Below are 25409 nucleotides of genomic sequence, written 5' to 3' on the forward strand. Positions count from 1 at the left end.
CACCTTGTGCGTGGCAATGAAGGGGGGTACCATAGGCACCCCCAAGTGCAGCCCCCCAACCCCCCCGGGGGCCCGCAATGGGCCCCCAAAGCAGTTCACTGCCAGCCTTTCCATGGCGGCAAAGCCGCCTTGGAAAGGCCTGTGATACCCATCATCATAATATGGATGGTGGTGCCTTCTAGGCACCGCCATCATATCATGTCCCAGATCCGCCCGGCCGGCAATCGGAACGATTGCCGACCGGCAGAAAAGCGGCATCTGCCACGGTACCCCCCACCATAATAATATTGCGGGGGTAAATCTAGTTGGGATGGCGGGCGGATCGCCCCTTTATTCCTGTAATGATTTCCATCTCTGTAATATAATTCAATTGACCTATATTTAAATAAAATATTTCTTACTCAATACCTAACAATAAATTATAATACAATTCTTATAAAGCATAACCCATAGAATGACCTTAGCCAATTATTTTAGAAAGCATATTTATCATTAATTTTGTATTGATTATTTGAATTCTAACCCTGACTTTATTCGCTTGTTCATTATTTTAAAATAAACATTTTCAATTGGCAACAACCATGTTGGACTTGCCTATGGCCTCATTCTCTACATGGGGATGGAACTCCTCGTTGCGTTACAATAGCCTCGTAATGTACAACAGGGGGTACTTTATCCCATATATAATTGAAATGTCATACTTATGTAATTGATTTAGCATTAGCTCCTTTTATGTGTTGTTTATAATTCCCGGCAGCCATGGTTTTCTATGGTAATATGTTGCAGCACCAGTGATTGGCTTGTGTGGTGCTTGACGTATTCTAAGTCTGGGCTGGTGTACATCTGAGCCTGTTATGATGACACTTTTAGGACTAATGTACGTTAAAAGTTTATTTTGTGACTTGCAGTGGGCTTACTTCTTTGTGTGTGTGTCTGAATTAGCATGGCCCTCCCAAACCCCTCATTGGGCGCCCGATTCAGGAAGGTAACTTACGAGTAGTAAAGTTAAAAGTGCTGAATCTATGGCACTCGGGCGGAATCCCTGCACTCGGGGCAGAATCTCGGCACTCAGGGCGGAATCTCTGCACTTGAGGATGAATCTCTGCACTTGAGGCGGAATCTCTGCACTCGGGGCAGAATCTCGGCACTCAGGGCGGAATCTCTGCACTTGAGGATGAATCTCTGCACTTGAGGCGGAATCTCTGCACTCGGGGCAGAATCTCTGCACTCAGGGTGGAATCTCTGCACTCGAGGTGGAACCTCTGCACTCGAGGCGGAATCCCTGCACTCGGGGCAGAATCTCTGCACTCAGGGTGGGATCTCTGCACTCGAGGTGGAATCTCTGCACTCGAGGTGGAATCTCTGCACTCAGGGCAGAATCTCTGCACTCAGGGCCGAATCTCTGCACTTGAGGCGGAATCTCTGTGCTCGAGGCAGAATCTCTACACTCGGGCGGCGGTATCTCTGCACTCGGGGCGGAATCCCTGCACTCGGGGCGGAATCTCTGCACTCGGGCAGAATCTCTGCACGCGGGGCAGAATCCCTGTACTCGGGGCGGAATCTCTAAACTCAGGGTGGAATCTCTGCCCTTGGGTGGAATCTCTGCACTCAAGGTGGAATCTCTGCACTAGAGGCGGAATCTCTGCACTCGAGGCGGAATCCCTGTGCTCGGGGCGGAATCTCTGTGCTCGGAGCAGAATCCCTGTGCCTGGGGCGGAATCTCTGTGCTCGGAGCAGAATCTCTGCGCTCGGGTGAAATCTCTGCGCTCATGGCGGAATCTCTGCCCCTGGGTGGAATCTCTGCCCCTGGGTGGAATCTCTACCCTCAGTGCGGAAATTCCTCAATGCTCACTCTCTATAGTGCGCAGTGCAGAGAGATTCCTCCCCGAGTCTGGAGAATCCACCCCAAGTGCAGACCCCTCACTCGTAACTTTAATACTCGTAAGTTACCTTTGTGAATCCGTCCCTCCATTTTCTTTAACCCCACCATTATCGAGTAACTAGTCCCCGTTTTTCCACCACTCCCCTAGTCCCTTCCACAGTTACTACAATGTAGTGTCCTTACTGTGCCGCTGGCGCGGAGAGCTCGGCACAGAAAAAGATAGGCGGAAGTGAAAGGCTCAGCTGTGGGTTTGTGTGTTGCATTTTGTGTGTGAATAGTTTTTACTATCACAACACAAAATGCAGTTTGTCCATCAGTCCAAAGATCTTTCTCTCTTATGACTGAGTGAGTAGTCGGAGTCTAAGACACTCATGGGAGCGAGCTAGGACTGCGTCACGAGCAAATCCTTCTCACTTCAAATCCATTGTAAATTCAACTAAACATGCCTTGTCGCTCAACCACGACAGGAAGCCTGAAGAAGTGACTATTTGGATAAGCACATGCTGCTGCAAGGCTGCCTCCGTAGACCTTGCATGGCCAACAGTATGATTCTGGGATCTGACTCTGAGCAAATAATAGTGTGAAGGGGGGAGGGGTCACAGCCCCTTCCACACTCTTTAATCGTTGTTTACTCACAGTCTCACATGCTCAAACCCAGTTATTCACAACACTGTCGTTGTTGTTGCTACTTTATTTGAAAGTGTTAACAAGCATTGGCAAAGCCAATGATTCTGGCTTGTTTCGTGGGTGTCTATTGTGGTGTTTTATGTCTGGACACAGGAATATAAATCTCTCAGGGGCCCCACATGCCAGTCGGGGGCCTGCTGTATGAAGCACAGGGGTTTAGTTCATGTGTGTTAAGCCACGCCCTTGAATTCATAGGCCACACCTCTTGGAAAAGATTTCTAGCTCTAGAGCCCATTTTAGAGCCTCAAACACCTCTTTCCTCCCCATTAAAGGGCCGGGCGCATCAGTGGCAGGCGTTAGACAGTACAGGTGTGTCTTTTTCTAGTTTGGTTGCAGCATCGTCCTTTCCTCTGAAGCACAGCAATGCAAATGTGTTTATCGCTGCAGGATTTAGGACCAGCGGTACGAACGCATTTTCCCATAGGCACAAAACGGATAAAGCCCTTTAATACATCTGGCCCTTGGTCTCTTGCTGTGCAGCAAATTTAAAAGTACATTGGGATGTATAATGCGCTATTAGACCTGATTTTTGTCAACGTTTTCTCAGGGGAGAGCAACGGGTGCGCCACTCGTTTCAGTAGGGAAGGGGCGGGGCCACTGCAGGAAGTGGGTCATGTTAATGAGGAAGTGCGCGGTGACATCCTAAGAAAGATGTTGGGCTCATGCACATACTTTTTATGCAAATGAAGCATTGTTTCACTCATGCCCAGGACAGTTGTCTTGGGGGTTGAAGATGAGCCTCGTCCCTATGTGTTCTGCAAAGCAAAAGGGGTAACCCAGTATCCCTCAGAACCTGGGCATGTATACTATTAACAACAATGGTTTTGTCGGGTAATGCTATTTCTTTGTAATTATCAACATTGATGTAAAAGATTCATTCAACTGATGGCGCTAGAACACAAATAGAATTCCAAATTCATTCATACTTTGCTTAAATGTAAAGGTTCAAACAGGGAGTTTTATTAAATGCAAAAATGAATGCAAAAATTACCATAAGAACAGGCTGTCTGATAATTCAATGATACGGCAAATGTGTGAGCACAGGATCCTGCCGTGCGTCTACAACTAATGAGTGGTTCATGATTCATTTGTGATACCGTCTTTTGCCAGTTTAGCAAGAGGCAACATCGACCGCGCTCCAATTTTGGGAGCAGCAATGAGCTCTACAGTCTACAATTAGTAAGTAATTGAATATTTCCTGATCAATATGTGACTCCCGATGTAAAGGAGGCTGCATCTGAGTGTGCACAGTTTCTGTAACTGTAGAGTTCTGCATTTAATTGCATAACCCTCTTAGTGGGATCCATCCCAAAGCAGGGTCGACTGACATCAATTCATTTTCCACACCTTTCCTTGACATTGATTCAACTTGAAGGATCGGCTGTCCGATCACCATTTTGTCCTGAAGAAGACCCGCATTGAAAATCCCCCATTAATGCTCCTGTCAGGGTCGAAACGTTGACGGTTGTAGTTGTCTATTCCTCACTAGGTCTCTCTGCTTTCAAATCAATTTGGATCAATTCTTGAGCTTGAGACACTTATGCTATACTCTCTAAAAGTCTACATTCGTAAATATATGTCAATTGCGTATGTTGTCACTTATATGTACCATACACTGATTTTGTCACTTAGGTACTTTATTCACCTTGTCACTGTAAATAATTATCACTTGCGCCGTGTCATTGATTGAACTATCAGACAGCCTGTTCTTATGGTAATTTTTGCTTCATTTTTGCATTGAATAAAACTCCTTGTTTGAAGCTTTAAATTTAAGCAAATTACTTATTTTGCAACTTATGAATGAATTTGGAATTCTATTTGTGTTCCAGCGCCATCAGTTGAATTCATCTTTTACATGAATGTTGATAATTACAAAGAAACAGCATTACCCGACAGAACCATTGTTGTTTATAGTCGTCCCTATGCGGGCATATAAGGGTACAGAGAGGTTTCTGCTGACATGGAGGGTACGTGTAAAGTCGGCAGGCGCTTCTCTGCTGGAGGGGGGCACAAGGCCTTTGCCGACCTGGGGGGAGACAGTGGGCCACCAGCCGACCTGTATATGAAGTCAGTCAGCCAATAAAGTCCCTATAAACCCAGACCTTCCCCATGCCCAATGTGTGGGTAGCACACCGCCACGCTGTGCTTCAGTGATGAGTTATATACAAGGCGATGGAAATTATGCGATTCTGAGGACACAACGATTTTCGCATAACTATAGATTTGCCATCTAATCCATCATCTGCCGCATAATCTGCAGATTTCAACAAAAAAACGTTGGGGCATATTATCAAGAAACGGCGTTAAGATTATCGCCGCTTTAGCGGCAGAAAACTGCTGCTAAAGCGGCGGCTTGATAATATGCCGTTGAGAATTCCCATAGAAGCCCATGTTCTGGTGTCAACATGGGCTTCTATTGGAATTCTCTGCGGCATATTATCAAGCCCATTATCGCCGCTTTAGCGGCAGTTTTCTGCCGCTAAAGCGGTGATAATTGTAACGCCGTGCTTGATAATATGCCCCGTTGTTTCTAGCTCAAACGGTTTAACAGGTACTTAAAATGCAGCTGCACGAGTTGCCACGAGGTTGGAAAGCCCTTTGCAAATCTGGACTGCTCACATTTGCTTATACTGTATTTGGGTGTCAAACTGGTAGTAATGAGGTGCAACCAATACCCAGAAAGTGTTACTAAGTTTAAAAAGCCAAAATAATGAAGTAATACCGTTATGAAATGTGCAGCATTATGCCGCATAATTTGCCTTTTCTTGCCACATAATTTACCCAACCCTGCCGCATAATTTGGCCCTCTTCTTCCGCATAATTCCTGTGGCCCTGGTTATATAAGATAAAACCTGGATGAACACGTGCCACCCCATGTCCGGTCGTGTGTGGCACTGGCACCCATACCTGAGAGATGAGTTTGCCACGGCGCAACCGGACCTCGCGTCAGGACCTCACACATCACTCAGAGTTAACTCTTCCGACCTGGGACCTACTCTACCAACCAGACATCAAGGCCTGCTTCTCTTCGCTCTAGACTGTTTAAGTGCTACGATGCCACACAATAGCTTATTGGCGCTATGCAAGAGCACGATGAAGTATCACTCTGCTGCTGCCCTAGTGGTAGCGTAGGCTAAGCAGTCTTTGAGGCTAAACTCGTAAAGCGTGTTAAGCCAGCTGTTTTACCAAATGTAACCCCCTTTTATACCAATGAAAGGACACCACACAGATATATATTCAAAATATATATGTATTTATTTCGCAAAGTAACCCCTAGTCTCTTTATGAGCACAGGAGCACAAATCGTCAAACAAGATTACAGTAGAATACACAGAAGTTGCACTTTATATGGATAGGCCCTGGTGGCCGCTCGAACCATATACTAAAATAGTGGTATAAGTACCACGAACAGAAAAGGGAAAAGGCCTAGGGCCTCTAGAATCGCTGGGCCTACAAGGAGCTAACTTCAGTTAGTGACCAGGAGGTCCACGGGTGGCGTGTGCAGAGCAAATAGTCACACGCGTGCTCCCATAGGTTTCAATGGGTGCGTAAAAAGTACAAAGTTACTGCAAAAAGGATCTTCCGGATGGACTAGGAACTCAAGATTTGGAACACAGGCACTAGAGATGTAATACTACACTTGGGCACAGGAGTGCCAGCTTTACCTCACCCACAGGAAGCGGGTGCATAGGCCTCGAAGTGCGTCGGGTTTCTTCTATCTGTTCCGTGGAGCTTGAAGACAAAGATGCTGCAGGCGGTCGGTCCGGGAGAGATGCAGTGGATCCAAGAGTGGATCGGAGATGTTGAAGACCTGTAAGCAGAGGGGACAGTGTTCACAGTCACTAGCCAGTGACCAGCGTGGCACCAGGTGGGTACCAGGCAATGTCGGGTGCAAACAGGAAGAAAGGTGTAGCTTGTCTCTGCAGCCACGTGGTCCCTGGAGGTCGACGACGTCCAGGAGTCGGTTCACGAGCTGTCCCATGCAGGCTCTCGCTGTCGGCGGTGTCGGCAACTTGATCGAAGCAAACAAGCCTTGGCAAAAGCAATTGTTGTAGGAGATGAAATAAGCTGATGGTCCTGACCAGCAAGGTCAGAAGGACTGCTCCTTTGAAGGGGAGCAAGGGCCAGTCTGGAGCAACCAGACCAGTGGTGTATTTTGTGAAGTTCGTCGCCAAGATGGCTACTAGCCAGCGGGCCAGCAACCGGTTAGGCGTGTCGAGTGGCAAAATGCAGAAGGGCCCCACGCAGATCGTGGAGATGCGGGAGGGCTCACCTTTGGTGCAGATGCTGCTCGAGGGTTGGGCTTCTCAGATCCCAAAGCACAACTTGGAGGGAGCCTCGGTTGTTGCACTTGTCAGCTTGTCGTGGTTGTTTCAAGATGGCTGGCTCCACGTGTCTCGGTGCCTCCACGGGTCTCCTCTTTTCAGGGACTGTGGATCGGGCGGTGAGAGGTCTGGAGGTCCAGGTCTTGTCAGTCTCTGGGCTCGGGCTCCGGCGGGAGGCGGCGGCAAAGCGGACGTTGATTCGCTGGATGGTGCTTGCGTTAGCAAGGTGGTCACTCCCTGACCACAGGGGAGATTTCCTTCAGTCTTCTGTGCAGCAGAATGTCGAAGTTCCCGTCTTCTTCTTAGTTTCAAGTTGATTCCAGGATGTCTGAAGTCTTAGGACACAGCTCCTACCTTTAAGCGGATTCTAGGGGCCGGACTACCTGCTAGGTCCCTCCCTATGGGTGGGACCAGGAAGGGGGGTGGTTACACCCCCAATCCTTTGTCCAGCTCGCCCCAGGCCCGGGACTGGTGTGCCCCAGGACCGGTTTGAACTGGCATATGCACCGAGGCTCCTTGTGAGCCACAGGCATGTCTGGTTTCTTTCAAGCCCTACCTGACCAATACACAAAATCCTGTCTGGGGTGGTGCATGCACCTCCCCTTTGTCCACACCTCCCAAGCTGGAAGGACTCCCAGCAGCAGGAGGGCAGACTTGTGTCTGTGGTGGCAGCATCCATCTTGTGGAGCTGAGGCTATGTCTGATTTTACCCGGGTTTCAGGTACTGTACATGTCGTGTCCCTCTAGAAGGGTGGAATGCTAACCCCGTCGCCAGAATTGGCGAGGGGTTAGTATTCCAATTCGTATGACACCTTACTCGACATGTTTTGATAAAGCCAAACCAAAGTTAGCATTTAACCGCGAGGTTCATAATGCACTTAAGAGTATATGGTATGACGATATCTGGAAACAGTAGAAGGAAGTTGTTCCGACCACTGCAGACAGGCTCAGCTCATGCCAGAGCACCATCTCACATGGAACCAAGCACTCTGCCTTCAGGATTGTTAGGGCCTGCCATAGGAGTGACTTATAGGTTACCATGTGTCCCATTTAAGGTTAGGTATAGGTATACTACACCTAAGTAAGAGGTGATTACACCAACTTACCCCAGCTGAGTGATCAGCCAGTTGTGTCAAATTGTTAGGCCAAGCCTGGGGTGGCATAATACATGCTTCAGCCCCTGGCAGGCCTTGGGTACACCAATGCCCTGGGTACCTAGTGTACACTGGTACAGGGGCTGACAGGGTGATCCACTTCCAATTGGTTATGCACCTAGGGTGCATAGTTTGAATTTAGTAGAGAGAACAGCAGGCTGAGGGTCTGATTGGCAGGCCCACAGCCTCAATATGTCAAAAACCAGTGAAGCAAAAAGCAAAAATTTGGGGTGACCATAGGATAGCAGACCCTACTCTCCTACACAACCCCCCCCAAACGCTGGGACATCAAACTAGCCTTGACCAGTCTCGTCTTCATGTCCTAAGTGGAAGTACCTGGAGAGACCATCTGCATTCCCATGGTCAGTACCTGGCCGGTGCTCCACTGTAAAGTCCATCCCCTGTAGGGAAATGGACCACCTAAGCAGTTTGGGGTTTTCACCCTTCATCTGATTTAGCCACAAGAGGGGCTTATGGTCGGTCTGAATCTTGAAGTGAGTGCCAAACAAGTATGGCCTCAGCTTCTTCAGGGCCCACACCACAGCAAAGTCCTCCCTCTCAATAGCTGACCAATTCTTCTCTCTGGGGGTCAACCTCCTGCTAATAAAAGCAATGGGTTGGTCTTGACCATCTACATTAAGTTGTGACAGCACAGCTCCCACACCCAACTCAGAAGCATCTGTTTGGACAATAAACTCTTTGGAGTAGTCAGGACTTTTCAGGATAGGTGCAGAGCACATGGCCTCCTTCAGGTCATCAAATGCCTTTTGACAGCTTACTGTCCACTGAACCTTTTTGGGCATCTTCTTGGATGTCAGATCATTAAGAGGAGTCACAATGGACCCATAGTTCTTAACAAACTTCCTGTAGTACCCAGTCAAGCCCAAGAAAGCTCGAACTTGAGTCTGGGTGGTTGGAGGGGACCAGTCCTTGATGGATTGTATCTTGCTCTCCAGTGGTTGAACTTGGCCTCCACCTACAAGGTGGCCCAAATATACAACCTTACTCTGCCCTATCTGGCACTTAGTAGCCTTGATAGTGAGGCCTGCCCTTTGCAGAGCCTCAAGAGCCTTCTTCAGGTGGATCAGGTGATCCTCCCAGGTGGAGCTAAAGACAGCAATGTCATCAAGATATGCTGCGCAAAAGTCATCCAACCCAGTAAGGACTTGGTTCACCAGCCTTTGGAAGGTGGCAGGTGCATTCTTCAGACCAAAGGGCATCACCACAAACTGGTAGTGCCCACCTGGGGTTGAGAATGCTGTTTTGGCCTTAGACTCCTCAGCTAATCTGATTTGCCAATAGCCAGCTGTTAAGTCAAATGTGCTCAAAAACTTTGCAGAAGCTAGTTTGTCTATGAGCTCATCTGCCCTTGGAATAGGGTGTGCATCTGTCCTGGTGACAGCATTGAGACCTCTGTAATCCACACAGAACCTCATCTCTCTCTTGCCATCTTTGGTGTGAGGTTTAGGGACCAGAACCACTGGGCTAGCCCAGGGGCTCTCTGAGGGTTCAATGACACCTAATTCCAGCATTTTATGTACCTCAGCCTTTATACAGTCCCTGACGTGGTCAGGTTGTCTGTAAAGCTTGTTCTTTACAGGCAGACTGTCACCAGTGTCCACCACATGGGTACACCAGTCAGTTTGACTAGGTATCAAGGAAAACATATGTGAAAATGATTGTAGAACCTGTCTACATTCAGTCTGCTGATGGGCAGTGAGGTTGCCTCCAAGGGTCACTCCTTCAACTGAGCCATCTTCAGGGTTCTGAGACAACAGGTCTGGGAGAGGGTCACTCTCTTCCTCCTGTCCCTCATCTGTAGCCATGAGCAAGTCCATGTCTGCCCTGTCAACATATGCTTTAAGCCTGTTAACATGGAGTACCCTGTGGGGACTCCTGGGAGTTCCTAGGTCTACCAAGTAGGTGACCTCTCCCTTCTTTTCCAGGATTGTATGGGGTCCAGACCAGTTGTCTTGGAGTGCTGCTGGGGCCACTGGCTCCAACACCCATACCTTCTGTCCTGGCTGAAACTCAACCAAGACAGCCTTTTGGTCATGCCAAGCTTTCTGTAAGGCCTGGCTTGCCTCAAGGTTTTTGGATGCCTTCTCCATATACTCAGCCATCCTGGAGCGGAGACCAAGTACATAGTCCACTATGTCTTGCTTAGGCTTTTTGAGAGGTAACTCCCATCCTTCCTTCACTAAACACAGTGGGCCTCTTACAGGGTGCCCAAACAACAATTCAAAGCGGCTGTAGCCAACTCCTTTTTGTGGGACCTCTCTGTAAGCAAACAGAAGGCAGGGTAGAAGGATGTCCCATCTTCGCCTGAGCTTTTCAGGTAATCCTTTGATCATACCCTTTAGGGTCTTGTTGAATCTCTCAACAAGCCCATTGCATTGTGGGTGATAAGGGGTGGTGAACTTGTAGTTGACACCACATTCCTTCCACATAGCTGTCAAGTATCCTGACATAAAGTTGGTACCTCTGTCAGATACTACCTCCTTAGGAAACCCCACTCTGGAGAATACTCCCAGCAGGGCCCTGGCCACAACAGGTGCTGTAGTGGTCCTAAGGGGAATTGCCTCTGGATACCTGGTGGCATGATCCACTACCACCAGTATAAATCTGTGCCCAGATGCAGTGGGAGGATCCATGGGACCCACTATATCTATTCCCACTCTTTCAAAGGGGACCCCCACCACAGGTAGTGGTATTAGGGGGGCCTTTGTTGTGCCACCTGATTTGCCACTGGCTTGGCAGGTCACACAGGAGCGACAAAACTCCTTTGTATCTTCATTCATATGAGGCCAGTGAAAGTGAGGGACAAGCCTGTCCCAAGTCTTCTTCTGGCCTAAGTGTCCTGCTAAAGGAATATCATGGGCCAAGGTAAGAAGGAAGCCCCTAAATTGCAGAGGTATAACCAACCTCCTGGTGGCACCAGGCTTGGGGTCTCTAGCCTCTGAATAAAGGAGCCCTTCATCCCAATATACTTTATGGGTACCTTGAGCATTCCCAGCAGCCTCAGCAGCAGCCAGCTGTCTGTGGGGTTCAAGAGAGGGACAGGATAACTGAGCCTGCCTCAAGTCAGCCCTTGAAGGTCCCCCTGTCCCCAGAAACTCAACCTGATCAGGTTCAAGCTCTTCAGGGACAGTTCCTTCAGGGTCCTCTAGATCAGCTTCCTGGGAAGGCTGATCATCACTCTGAGGCAGGGGGGAAGGCACAGCCTTGACCCTCCTGTTCTTCTTCTTGGTAGGTGCTTGGTCCATTGTTCCAGGATCCAAGACCTGAGGTTCAGTGAGGCACTTTTTGGCCTGTGACCTGGTCACAGCAAGGACATGTGATGATATACCTAACATCTCTGCATGAGTCCTGTACTCCACTTCTGACCATAGTGAACTCTCTAGGTCATTGCCCAACAAACATTCTACTGGGAGGTCTGCACTAACCACAACCCTTTTGAGGCCAGTTACCCCTCCCCATGAGAAGTTAACAACTGCCACACTATGTGAAGTAGTGGCATTGCTGGCATTGGTCACCAGGTAATTCTCACCTGGTATGTACTGTCCAGGGTCCACAAAGCCTGGTGTCACCATAGTGACACTGGCACATGTATCCCTGTAGGCTTGAGCCACTTTTTCATTTATTAAAGGAGTCTGTCTGTACTTGCCCAGGTTACTGGGGCTCACAGTCAGGGACAAATCAATGTCCCCATCACAGATCAAGACTGCCTGTGTCAGGGTTCTGTCTAAGTCAGAATCTCCTTCAGTTCCCATAGTGATTCCCACTACACCCTTTGTCTGGGGGGCAACACTGCTAACAGTAGTACTGGGAGCAGGTGCCTTAGGGGCAACAGTGTTGGGGGCTCCACCCTTCTTACAATCACTAGTCCAGTGAGTTGTATTCTTGCAATGATTGCACCAGGGTTTCTTTTGACCTTCTTTCTTCTTTCCCTTGGATTGTTGTTGGGACCCACCCTCCTTAGCAGTAGTTTGGGGCCCTGTTGAAGACTTCTGGTCTTTAGATTTCTGATCTCCACCCTTTTGGTCTGTTTTCTTCTGATCACCCCCTTGGCCCTGGTTCTGGTTCTTTTGCTTAACCCTGGTTCTGACCCATTTGTCTGCCTTCTTTCCCAATTCTTGGGGAGAGGTCAGATCAGAGTCAACCAAGTGTTGATGCAGTTGCTGGTTTTGACAGTTATTTAAAATCTGTTCTCTCATCATCAAATTATACAATCCTGTAAAATCAGATACCTTACTTCCCAGCAACCAACCCTCCAAAGCCTTAGTGGCACATTCAACATATTCAGACCAGTCCTGAGTCTGTGTCTTTTGGGTGTCTCTGAACATTAACCTGTACTGTTCAGTGGTTAAGCCTAACCCATCAACCAGAACACTCTTCAGGACTCTGTAATTTCTGACATCCTCTTCTCTAACAGTGAGGAGTCTGTCTCTGCCTCTTCCTTCAAAGGAGAGCCAGAGGATTGCTGCCCACTGGTCTTCAGGAACCTGCTGTACTTTGCAGGCTCTCTCAAGAGCAGTTATCCATTTGTGGATGTCATCCCCACTTTTGTAGGGGGGCACAACCTTAGACAGGTTCCTATTATCAAATACCCTATCTTTGTCCTTAGGGACAATGCTGCCACCAGTGGGTATAGACCCACTCTCTCTAGGTTGCCTAGCCTTGTTCAGTTTTTCTTCCATCAGGGCTACCTCTAGCTCCTGCTTCCTGATCCTCAGCTGGGCTTCCTGCATTCTGACCTCATGTTCCCTCCTCTGAGGGGTGGTCATCCTTTTCCTGGAGTGACCTTGAGAGCCTCTAGAGCCATGAGAAGCATTGGAGTCACCTGAGCGATTCATTTGCCTCCCAAGCCCTGTGTTAAGTCCACTGGGGAGATCCAATGGGGTAAACCCACTGTCAGTCCCCAATAGCCTTAGTTTAGCTGGGCCAAGTATAACACTTGGCACTGGGCTAGTTCTCTCTTCATCATCACTACTTTCTGTATCCTCACCACTTTCCTCCCCTGTAGTATGATTCTCATCTAAGGGATGGCTATTGGAACTGGGTACCTCTGTAGCATCTTCAGAAGGGGGGCCTCCTGTTCCTGTCCCTAAGGGGGCTAACTGGGAAGCTTTCTTGAGCTCTCTCTGATTTTCATCATTTTGCAAGAGTTCTCTGAGCTCAGCAGAGGTAGGGTTCTTGGGCTGTTTAAGGCCTCTAAGAGTTGCCAAATGCCTGAGCTCATTCTGATTAAGGGTAGCAAAGATGGATGGTGCCCTCTGGGGGTCACTCTCAACAGAGATGGGTACAGTGGACCCCTCTGCCCCAGCCATTGCTCTTAAGTGTGGGTGGATGTGTTGCAATCTACCTACACTTGGGTTTACCTACTAAACCTATCTAGTAGTTGTAGTCAGGGTGTGCTACTCCCTTTGCTCTACAACAACTAAGTTCAGTAGAACTTATGTATATCTAATCTTGTTTTATATGTACCTACAGGTACCTATGTGATCTTTCAATTGGTAACCAAGAGATTACAATGGTAAAACACAGCAAGCTCAAATCCAACCGCTTCTCACCAATGTGAGAAGTTGGCCTGGTATATGATGCTCACTAGTTAAAGTGATCACCTTGTACCATGCCAAGCAACCCTTATGGTGTGGTTGTAAGTCAACCTTTTCGGACTAGCTGCCCTAGTGGTAGCGTAGGCTAAGCAGTCTTTGAGGCTAAACTCGTAAAGCGTGTTAAGCCAGCTGTTTTACCAAATGTAACCCCCTTTTATACCAATGAAAGGACACCACACAGATATATATTCAAAATATATATGTATTTATTTCTCAAAGTAACCCCTAGTCTCTTTATGAGCACAGGAGCACAAATCGTCAAACAAGATTACAGTAGAATACACAGAAGTTGCACTTTATATGGATAGGCCCTGGTGGCCGCTCGAACCATATACTAAAATAGTGGTATAAGTACCACGAACAGAAAAGGGAAAAGGCCTAGGGCCTCTAGAATCGCTGGGCCTACAAGGAGCTAACTTCAGTTAGTGACCAGGAGGTCCACGGGTGGCGTGTGTAGAGCAAATAGTCACACGCGTGCTCCCATAGGTTTCAATGGGTGCGTAAAAAGTACAAAGTTACTGCAAAAAGGATCTTCCGGATGGACTAGGAACTCAAGATTTGGAACACAGGCACTAGAGATGTAATACTACACTTGGGCACAGGAGTGCCAGCTTTACCTCACCCACAGGAAGCGGGTGCATAGGCCTCGAAGTGCGTCGGGTTTCTTCTATCTGTTCCGTGGAGCTTGAAGACAAAGATGCTGCAGGCGGTCGGTCCGGGAGAGATGCAGTGGATCCAAGAGTGGATCGGAGATGTTGAAGACCTGTAAGCAGAGGGGACAGTGTTCACAGTCACTAGCCAGTGACCAGCGTGGCACCAGGTGGGTACCAGGCAATGTCGGGTGCAAACAGGAAGAAAGGTGTAGCTTGTCTCTGCAGCCACGTGGTCCCTGGAGGTCGACGACGTCCAGGAGTCGGTTCACGAGTTGTCCCACGCAGGCTCTCGCTGTCGGCGGTGTCGGCGACTTGATCGAAGCAAACAAGCCTTGGCAAAAGCAATTGTTGTAGGAGATGAAATAAGCTGATGGTCCTGACCAGCAAGGTCAGAAGGACTGCTCCTTTGAAGGGGAGCAAGGGCCAGTCTGGAGCAACCAGACCAGCGGTGTATTTTGTGAAGTTCGTCGCCAAGATGGCTACTAGCCAGCGGGCCAGCAACCGGTTAGGCGCGTCGAGTGGCAAAATGCAGAAGGGCCCCACGCAGATCGTGGAGATGCGGGAGGGCTCACCTTTGGTGCAGATGCTGCTCGAGGGTTGGGCTTCTCAGATCCCAAAGCACAACTTGGAGGGAGCCTCGGTTGTTGCACTTGTCAGCTTGTTGTGGTCGTTTCAAGATGGCTGGCTCCACGTGTCTCGGTGCCTCCACGGGTCTCCTCTTTTCAGGGACTGTGGATCGGGCGGTGAGAGGTCTGGAGGTCCAGGTCTTGTCAGTCTCTGGGCTCGGGCTCCGGCGGGAGGCGGCGGCAAAGCGGACGTTGATTCGCTGGATGGTGCTTGCGTTAGCAAGGTGGTCACTCCCTGACCACAGGGGAGATTTCCTTCAGTCTTCTGTGCAGCAGAATGTCGAAGTTCCCGTCTTCTTCTTAGTTTCAAGTTGATTCCAGGATGTCTGAAGTCTTAGGACACAGCTCCTACCTTTAAGCGGATTCTAGGGGCCGGACTACCTGCTAGGTCCCTCCCTATGGGTGGGACCAGGAAGGGGGGTGGTTACACCCCCAATCCTTTGTCCAGCTCGCCCCAGGCCCGGGACTGGTGTGCCCCAGGACCGGTTTGAACTGGCATATGCACCGAGGCTCCTTGTGAGCCACAGGCATGTCTGGTTTCTTTCAAGCCCTACCTGACCAATACACAAAATCCTGTCTGGGGTGGTGCATGCACCTCCCCTGGCAGGAAACCCTTTGTCCACACCTCCCAAGCTGGAAGGACTCCCAACAGCAGGAGGGCAGACTTGTGTCTGTGGTGGCAGCATCCATCTTGTGGAGCTGAGGCTATGTCTGATTTTACCCGGGTTTCAGGTACTGTACATGTCGTGTCCCTCTAGAAGGGTGGAATGCTAACCCCGTCGCCAGAATTGGCGAGGGGTTAGTATTCCAATTCGTATGACACCTTACTCGACATGTTTTGATAAAGCCAAACCAAAGTTAGCATTTAACCGCGAGGTTCATAATGCACTTAAGAGTATATGGTATGACGATATCTGGAAACAGTAGAAGGAAGTTGTTCCGACCACTGCAGACAGGCTCAGCTCATGCCAGAGCACCATCTCACATGGAACCAAGCACTCTGCCTTCAGGATTGTTAGGGCCTGCCATAGGAGTGACTTATAGGTTACCATGTGTCCCATTTAAGGTTAGGTATAGGTATACTACACCTAAGTAAGAGGTGATTACACCAACTTACCCCAGCTGAGTGATCAGCCAGTTGTGTCAAATTGTTAGGCCAAGCCTGGGGTGGCATAATACATGCTTCAGCCCCTGGCAGGCCTTGGGTACACCAATGCCCTGGGTACCTAGTGTACACTGGTACAGGGGCTGACAGGGTGATCCACTTCCAATTGGTTATGCACCTAGGGTGCATAGTTTTAATTTAGTAGAGAGAACAGCAGGCTGGGGGTCTGATTGGCAGGCCCACAGCCTCAATATGTCAAAAACCAGTGAAGCAAAAAGCAAAAATTTGGGGTGACCATAGGATAGCAGACCCTACTCTCCTACAGCCACATACCATCAGCATGGAGAGATGATAACCCCATACCATCAGCATAGAGAGATGATAGCCACATACCATCAGCATGGGGAGATGATAACCCCATACCATCAGCATGGAGAGATGATAACCCCATACCATCAGCATGGAGAGATGATAACCCCATGCCATCAGCATAGAGAAATGATAACCCCATACCATCAGCATGGAGAGATGATAACCCCATACCATCAGCATAGAGAGATGATAGCCACATATTATCGGGGAAGGGGGTGGCAGTAACTGGTTTCAGGGAGGGGGGGTGGCAGTAACTGGTATCGGGTCGGGGAGGGGGGGTGGCAGTAACTGGTATCGGGGAGGGGGGGGGGGCGCAGTAGCAGGTACAGAATTCATAGCCCCTGCTTTGCATTAAGGCCTTTGGCCCTGAAAGCCCACACAGTAATCTGAGACTAATCCCCTCAGAGGGAGCTACAAGCTACGTCACGTGGTCACACAAGCGCCGAGTAGGCCACAATGACCTCACTGTAAAGCATGAGTCAATGCCTAGGCCTCTGGTTACTATCCACCTGCGCAGACACCATTGGTCTTCTGTGCAACACGCCTGGACCCTGTTATCATGAAGTGACCCCTCCTGGAGGGGACTGGACGTCGTGTCACACACACTGGGTTCTAGTAATCTGTATCCCCCACATCACACTACAGCGACGACTGAGGCTAAACCGTATTTCTCTGCCTCATCTCCCGCGAGAGCCCGCGGGCTCTCAAAATCTTGTGATAAATGCCTAAGAAAAACTCAATCAGCCACATAATATATAAAGTGTAATATCACAGTATATTAAGACTGTTTTAAAAAGTCCCAATACGGAATATTCAATAACAGCGGCTCGACTGCCAGTACCCAGCAACTGTGTCAACATTCCCACTCTGTCACTGCTTGTGGCGGTATTTTTATGTCAATCCCAGCGAGGTAAAGACTTCCTTGAACCCGCAGTGCCGCCGCGTCCCAATCCTACTATTCATCCCACTGCGACAAGCGTCTAGCATAGTTTGCTATTTTTACGTCTATGTTTTAGAGGCGGCCTAAGGGGATTCCGAATGTTTACCACACACACGCTCTCTTCTTTATTAGCTATTGTGACTTTCCGATATTTTGTCAATTACATTTTGTTTTTTTTAATTCTCACTCTATTTTATCTGATATGAAAACCACAAACTGCATGTTTATTTTTCCATTTATTTATTGATGCAAATGTTAAAACGTCTCGTTTTGAACAATGAAAAAATCAAGTTCATTCAATTGACTATAACGGTAAACAAGCATGGACAAAGGCAATGTCTGGCTTTTGTATAATGAATGTGCATAAACGCACTAAGCATAAAACACAAAACGAGCAGACAGACAAACACACTTACAGGCACCCATTAACAGAGACAAACAGACAGACAGGCACGTATGCATACAGACCAAAAATATACAAACACGCATAACACAGGCCAAAATAAACACCGGCCACCATGCACACTGGGGTCAATAATGTGCACATAACACTCCGGGGGCACAGAGTGATGTGCAGCAGGGTTGATACGGCGATGGCCCCCAGAGGAGCACAGGGTGATGTGTCAAAAGGGCACACTGTTGTCGTCTTTAGGGAACCACAGGATGATGTGTACCAGATGTGTATGTACCAGGGCAATACAGGGTAATGTACAGGAAGGGATTAATGTGTATTGGCACGTCTTCCATCAGCGTCTACTGATGATTGCTCTTGTGATGACGGCAGATGTCACACCCTTTCCATGTTGAACCATGTGGGTTCTATTCCTGTCATGTGTCTTAGCTACTTACATTCTGTCTGTGAGTCTCAAAGGTATAAGATGCCGCTGAGCCAATCATGGACTAAGAACGTGCTGGGTAACTCTGTGGGTTCAAAATGCTCTTTAGTATCCTTTTCAGGAGGGCACTGGTTCAAGGATCATGCCACCGGCAGCTCGCGCCCTGGCTGGCACTGGCAACAGCGACAGCCAGCCCTTCAAACAGCGGGTTGAGTTAACAATGTATTCTTTAGTGCAAGAGGCAGCGCACGATCAGCTGCCTGAAGTTCAGTCTCCCCTGGGCTGCTGGGCATGGCTGCAGGCTCGAGGCTCAGGCTGCCGGTGGGCAGTGGGCTGCCCGCTGCAACCAAGGGTGTGCCTCTCAGAGCTTGAGGCTGGCTTGCCCAAAATCATGCCCGGCAGACGGCGCGTGCTGTAGTTTGGCGCCGTAAATAAGACTGACCATGAATCCAGCTCCACTTAAGTTCCTGCAGTGTCGCCTCCATAACATATTAATGAACAGAGCTTATGCATAGTTATGGCATTATTGCTCTATATTTTAGATACCTAACAATTGCAATTGAAATGTATGTCGCACATAAGGAATCTAAAAAACTTGGCAGCAATGCGGCAGGTACGAGCGCACATTATTTCAAGCGCTTGCAGCCGGCTTTCTGGCAGCCGTGCTTGGTTTGTATTTTGGGGGTAATGTAAAACAGGTGGGTCTCTTCAGTATAGTGCCTGTCCGTGCCCAACTCAGTGTCACACTTAGGCAGCTAAGATGGATCCGTGTGTTGTAACTGTTCATGATGGGGCTGCCTCACATCCAGTTGGGTCGGCCCGGGTCCCGTGGACAGAGAGGCGGCACTGGAGTCCTGGTGCTCTCCTAATTGATTGCTGGCAGGGAGGGGGCCCAATGTGGGCAAAGGCTGGCAATCTTAGGGGCGCCAGATTTTTGGGTGGTGAGGCAAAGTGGTAGGTGGTGGGCCGGGCCGCGGGGGGGGGGGGGGGCCTTCATGTGCTTTGCAGGGGGCCCCCTCAAGTTTCGTTACGCCACTGGTGATTGAGTGCCCTTGCAGGTGGCACGTCCTTGCCAGGGCTTCATGGCAGCAGAGGACAGCAAACTCCCCAGCTCATAAAGTTAATATTTGAGGGCAGGCTTGTGTGCGCGCTCTTTCTTAGTAGCCCAGGTCCCCGGTGGTTGCCAGGGGCGGTCAGAAGCAGCACGTGCCAGGCCTCCAGGGACAGGACCTCCTTTCCTTACCAACAGCTAACGAGGCCGTGTTCTTGGACAGATAGTAATTAGGAATTTAATGACACGCGGATAATTATTTCCTTCTAGAGGGAAGAGGAGGTTAGTCAAGCGCTGCGATGGAGGTTCCCAAGAGACAGCGCTTGGAAATCAGACATGTTCGCGGAGTCAGTGGGCGGCCCACAAGTTCAGGCTTGGTTGGCATGGTGCCATCAGCAGGAGGAGTGACGACTTCGAAGCCTGATGTTCACTCCGGGCGAGTCACCAGCACAGGAGCTCACCAGTGGCTTCACAGGTGCAGAGAGGCGCTATGAAGCAGCGCTACAGAGGGCACTTTAGACAGATGCCCGTAGAGAGGTGCTTCCCAACCATTTGACTTCTGGGGACCCCTGCTTAATCATTACTGGAACCCGGGGACCCCCACTGAATCGTTATTGGAATCTGGGGACCCCCACCTAATCATTACTGGAACCCGAGGAACCCCCCCCGAGTCAATACTGGAAGCTGGGGACCCCCACTTAATCATTACTGGAACTCGGGGGACCCCTCACCCCCCTCTGAGCCATTACTGGAACCCGGGGACTCCCACTTAATCATTATTGTAATCCGGGGACTCACCCACTGAGTCATTACCGGAAGTAGACGACCCCAACTTAATCATTACTGGATCCTGAGGAACGCCTCTCCCCCCCCCCCCCCACTGAGCCATTAGTGGAATCCGGGTACTCCCCCAAACGGTCATTACTGGAGGCTGGGGAACTCCCCCCCCCTCCCACTGACCCATTACTGGAACCCATGGACCCCCACTGAATCATTATAGGAACCCGGGGACCCCCACTGAATACTTATTGGAATACGGGGACCCCCTCACTTAGTCATAACTAGAAGCCGGGGATCCTGGCCTAAGCATTGCCGATGATTTGAACCACAAAACAATACAGAAAAACTATAGAAAAGCATTAATTAAAACAAAAACACAAATGATGACACATTTTATTTAATTTGCAAACACATTTAAATAAAAAAAATATATATTTTTAATTTTAACAGAAAGGTTGGAGTTTTTTTTCTATATTAAGTTAAGGCCGCTCATCGTCCATACTACACTCTGTTTGAGGCCCCTGCTCTGCTCCCACCAATCAATCTGAGGACACTCATTTCATTTTTAGCCTCTAGTTTCAAATTCCTTCACATTTACAGTAGGTCTTAAAATTTTCAGTTGTGCATTAAGCATCTTTATTTGCATACACTTTATTAATCTGTTAATGTTATTTAATTTTCTAAGTAGTCGGGGACCCCTGGGGAGGCTTCGCGGACCCCTAGGGGTCCCTGGACCACAGGTTGCGAGCCACTGCAGTAGAGAGCTCTAGGCTGGCAGTTCTGGGGCGCTGGCAGCTCCCGGCAGTGAGGCGGGGGGCACCGCAGTGTGAAATCTCTGCCAGTAACCAGGATTCTGCTATTTTATCTTGTATTGAATCGCACTGTAGCATATATAGTGCCTGGAAACCAACACGTGACCCCGAAGCACTTGGGGGGGGGGTCGAGCCTAAGGCAGCTCCGTTTGTTGAACGTCGGTGGTGGAGAGCGGCTTTATAGAGTACCCCGTGAGGGGAGAGTCTGGGTGTTGTGTGTTACTTTCAGAGACGTGTCGCAGGAGCTCGCAGCTTCATGTATGTGTGAGTGTTCATGCATGTGTATGTGTGACTGCAGCAGGTGCTCTGTTCAGCTGAGCACAAGTCAAGTCGTGTTTGTAAGTAAAGCGGGAGCGCGATATGTGCCCCCTGCAGGAAGGAGCGATGACGCAGGCGGTGTATGTGAAGAGCAGCAGACAGTGTTCTTGTATGATTGACTGACCATGCATGTGCAGGTGCAAATGCACAAAGGTTACTGCAGGGATTTAAGTGGTATAAAAAAACTGGGGGTTCTCTAAAAGGGCCGTGGTCCATGTAATTAAGTGGATGGCTTAAAAACACGTAAACTAAAAATCTGTGCTTAGCATAGTGTGCTGCCCGACTGGTATTATGTTGCTTCTGTCATTGCATCCAAAAATAAAATAAAACATGTAACATTGCACCTACAACAAGGCAGGACTATTGGATTTGTCAGTGTTTGTTACTTGCATAAAATAAATAAGCAACAGCTATGGCTTTGTTGTATATAATATTGAAAATGCTTTAGTTGTGAAATGATGAGACTGTGAAAGAACTATAACAAGTCTCTTTGAAGTGACATCACAGGCAGTGAAGGGTGGCCCTGCTGCAGAGTTAAGATTTGTTTTTCACCCTGATGGTGAGGGCAAAAATGGAGAGCCCGATAGGGACCCGTCTAAGCACCTGCTTTTTAGAACCGCCGGTACTGAGCACCCAGATCTCTTGACTGGGGGTGAATGTATGATTTATTAAGCATTCCGTCCATCATTTGTTTGCTGTAACACTTTTCGCCCTAAGTGGGACGGGTATGCCCAGACGTGGGTCCCTTGCTCACTGTGCCACTGGATTCAAGCTAGCCTGGCTGAAGAAGGGTGACATACCCTGAAACCGGTCCCAGGATGCTTGTTGCTGGTCCAGGGAGGACCTGGCCTGGCAGTTCGGGCTGGAGTGTTCCCATGAGGCACAGGGTCAAGACTCATTGGCATATGGCTGGGTCCAAACTGGGGTGGTGTAGTGGGCAAAATAATGATGGATTTAATCCTGATCTCTTGACTGGGGGTGAAGGCATGATTTATTCAGCATTCCGTCCATCATTTGTTTGCGTAGCGGTGCTGAGCACTGGCAGGACCCGGCCCACTTAAAGCCCCGGGTTATTAGCTGTTGGTGTATCGAGAACTGATCTCCAAAGGAAACAGATCTCAAGGCTGTCTCCACTGGCTGCTGAAAAAACAACCACGTCCTTGCCAAGTCGGGATTGAGTGACAGGGAGCTCACACCTTCCCTCATGGTGCTGTGGTCCCCGAAACTATTAGGGCCAGCTCAGTAGGTTTCCTAATCGCCAAAAGCAAACTGCAACTTTTTCAGGAAAACAGAAAACTGGCAGATGTCTCTCTAACCCCCCCCCCCCCCCTATCCCCCCCATCCCCGCAGAGTAATGTCCATGTGAGGAAGGGCGTTAGGAGTCAGACAACCCTGTCAGAGAATCTGAAAATGTGGAGCCACGCCCGAATCCTGAAACCACTACAAATAGGTATAGGTATTCTAGAACAGACCAATATTTATTGAGTCATTCTCCCACAAATAAAATGAGTGTGACTTAATGGCATGATTTCTCAAAACTCAGCCACAAAATGAATAAAGGGTGAACGCTAAGTGCACCCATCACACTTCACTAAACTGTTAGTATAATCCAACCTAAGCCACAACTAGCCGTAAGGCAGCATCGTTCAGATTGGATTATCTCCACTGAGTCGTGTAGCGTCACACCAAGCCTCATCTCACAAGGACTGAAGTCGGAGATTCCTCTCTCAGCTTCCTTCTAGCAACCAGCCGATCTGCCTTACTCCTTCCAATGTATTGATCTCTTTTATATCTTTTTTTAAGTTTGCCTGTACAGTGCTTGTGCTGTGCTTGCAAAATCTCTTGTAGAAAAAAAAAATCTTAAAAGAAGTTAGAACCTGCCCAACACTCACCTGAACTTACCATTCATTGATTCCAACGTCGCTCTAATGTACGTGCTTGTGACCGGCCGGCACGCCGTCTGCACATCCTCTGCTTTTACTTCCGGCTCTGCTTTGCCATCCACGTGGAGCGTGGAGCTTGGCCCAAGTACAGTTTCCGGTCACTGGCCACTGGCTACTGGCCAGTGTCATTCCACTGGCTACTCACTCTGAAGGTACTCCATACAAGTGCATCTGCAGGCCCTCTTCTCACCTCCCAGCTTCTGGGCATTCTTCCATGTTTGCTCTATGGTTGCATGATTTTTATGCAGATACGGTTTAAGGAGAGGGGGCATACTTCCTATGTGCTCCACCCCATCTTGTGAAAATGTTTGGAGAGATATGACGTACTACTACGCACACATGAGTTATGATCATTCTTTTCCTGCAATATGCTGGGTGCAGTCAGTATTCATTTTAATTTGTACAAACACGGGCATCTGATTTGGGGGGTTTCATGTGCTGTGCACTTGGGTGCTGTGGCTGTGCTGAGAGCCAAGGTCACAGGAAAGCCATCTCCTTTACCAGACCCTCCCCAACCTCCAAGCCCCCAATCATGAGTGAGCTTCTATTCCACTTTAGAATGGATGCACTTCACAGCTACAAATAACATTTCACAAAAGACTGTGCTGCAATTGCTGTCCTTACAAGAAGGCGCAGGTCTCGGCTCGCCTCCTGCAAAATCTAGGGCCGATTCGAGAAAAAAGCATTGGCAAAGCCAGTAGGTTTCGCCCCTACAAAATCTATTGATTTTGTCATTTTGTTTTAGACATGTACACAACAGAGTGAGCAGCATGTCGTTGAGTGAAATAAAAGTGCTATCCCCTCTCGAATGAGAACGTTGGCACTGAGAATCAATGTTGATACCCTGTTGAATGACATCGTTGGCACTGATAGTCAATGTGGATACCCTGTCGAATTACATCTTTGGCACTCAGAGTCAATGTGGATACCCTGTCCTTTGACATGATTGTCACTGAGAGTCAATGTGGATACCCTGTCGAATGACATCATTGGCACTTCCAGTCAATGTGGGTACCCTGTTGAATGACATCGTTGGCACTGAGAGTCAATGTGGGTACCCTGTCCTTTGACATGATTGGCACTGAGAGTCAACGTGGAAACCCTGTTGAATCACATCTTTGGCACTGAGAGTCAATGTGGGTACCCTGTCCTATGACATCGTTGGCACTTGGAGTCAATGTGGATACCCTGTTGAATGACATCGTTGCCACTGACAGTCAATGTGGATACCCTGTCTTATGACATGATTGGCACTGAGAGTCAATGTGGATACCCTGTCCTATGACATGATTGGCACTGAGAGTCAATGTGGATACCCTGTTGAATGACATCATTGGCACTTCTAGTCAATGTGGGTACCCTGTTGAATGACATCATTGGCACTTCTAGTCAATGTGGGTACCCTGTCAAATGACATCGTTGGCACTGAGAGTCAATGTGGCTACCCTGTCACCTGAGATCGCTGGGACTGAGAGTCAATGTGGGTACCCTGTCAAATGACATCGTTGGCACTGAGAGTCAATGTGGGTACCCTGTCAAATGACATCGTTGGCACTGAGAGTCAATGTGGCTACCCTGTCACCTGAGATCGTTGGCACTGAGAGTCAACGTGGGTACCCTGTCAAATGACATCGTTGGCACTGAGAGTCAATGTGGATACCCTGTCACCTGAGATCGCTGGAACTGAGAGTCAATGTGGGTACCCTGTCGAATGACATCGTTGGCACTGAGAGTCAATGTGGATACCCTGTCAAATGACATCGTTGGCATTGAGAGTGAATGTGGCTACACTGTCGAATGACATCGTTGGCACTGAGAGTCAATGTGGATACCCTGTTGAATGACATCGTTGGCACTGAGAATCAATGTTGATACCCTCTCGAATTACATTGTTGGCTCTCAGAGTCAATGTGGATACCCTTTCGAATGAGATCGTTGGCACTGAGAATCAATGTGGATAACCTGTTGAATAACATCGTTGGCACTGAGAGTCAATGTGGATACCCTGTCTTATGACATGATTGGCACTGAGAGTCAATGTGGATACCCTGTCTTATCTTATGACATGATTGGCACTGAGAATCAATGTGGATACCCTGTTGAATGACATTGTTGGCACTGAGAGTAAATGTAGATAACCTGTCGAATTACATTGTCAGCACAGAGTGTCAATGGGGGATTTCATATCTAAGGGCATCATCAGTGCTGATGGGATATCCTGCCCAATGACATCATCAGTGCTGAGACCCAGTGGGGATATCCTGTCCAACAAGAGCCAATGGAGCTATCGTAGTCAATGACATCATT

At 48.7% G+C, this 25409-nt stretch overlaps 1 protein-coding gene and 1 pseudogene across 2 annotated transcripts in view; one reads left to right on the plus strand and one right to left on the minus strand.

Annotated features, from left to right (window-relative positions):
• CPNE9 (copine family member 9) overlaps positions 1 to 25409 on the plus strand; it is a 1048133-nt gene that overhangs the window by 1014403 nt on the left and 8321 nt on the right. The window lies entirely within an intron of this gene.
• Positions 1069 to 24863, minus strand: LOC146797287 (uncharacterized; annotated as a pseudogene).

The sequence above is a fragment of the Triturus cristatus genome, chromosome 9 (genome assembly GCF_964204655.1).
Source record: "Triturus cristatus chromosome 9, aTriCri1.1, whole genome shotgun sequence".
NCBI lineage: Eukaryota > Metazoa > Chordata > Amphibia > Caudata > Salamandridae > Triturus > Triturus cristatus.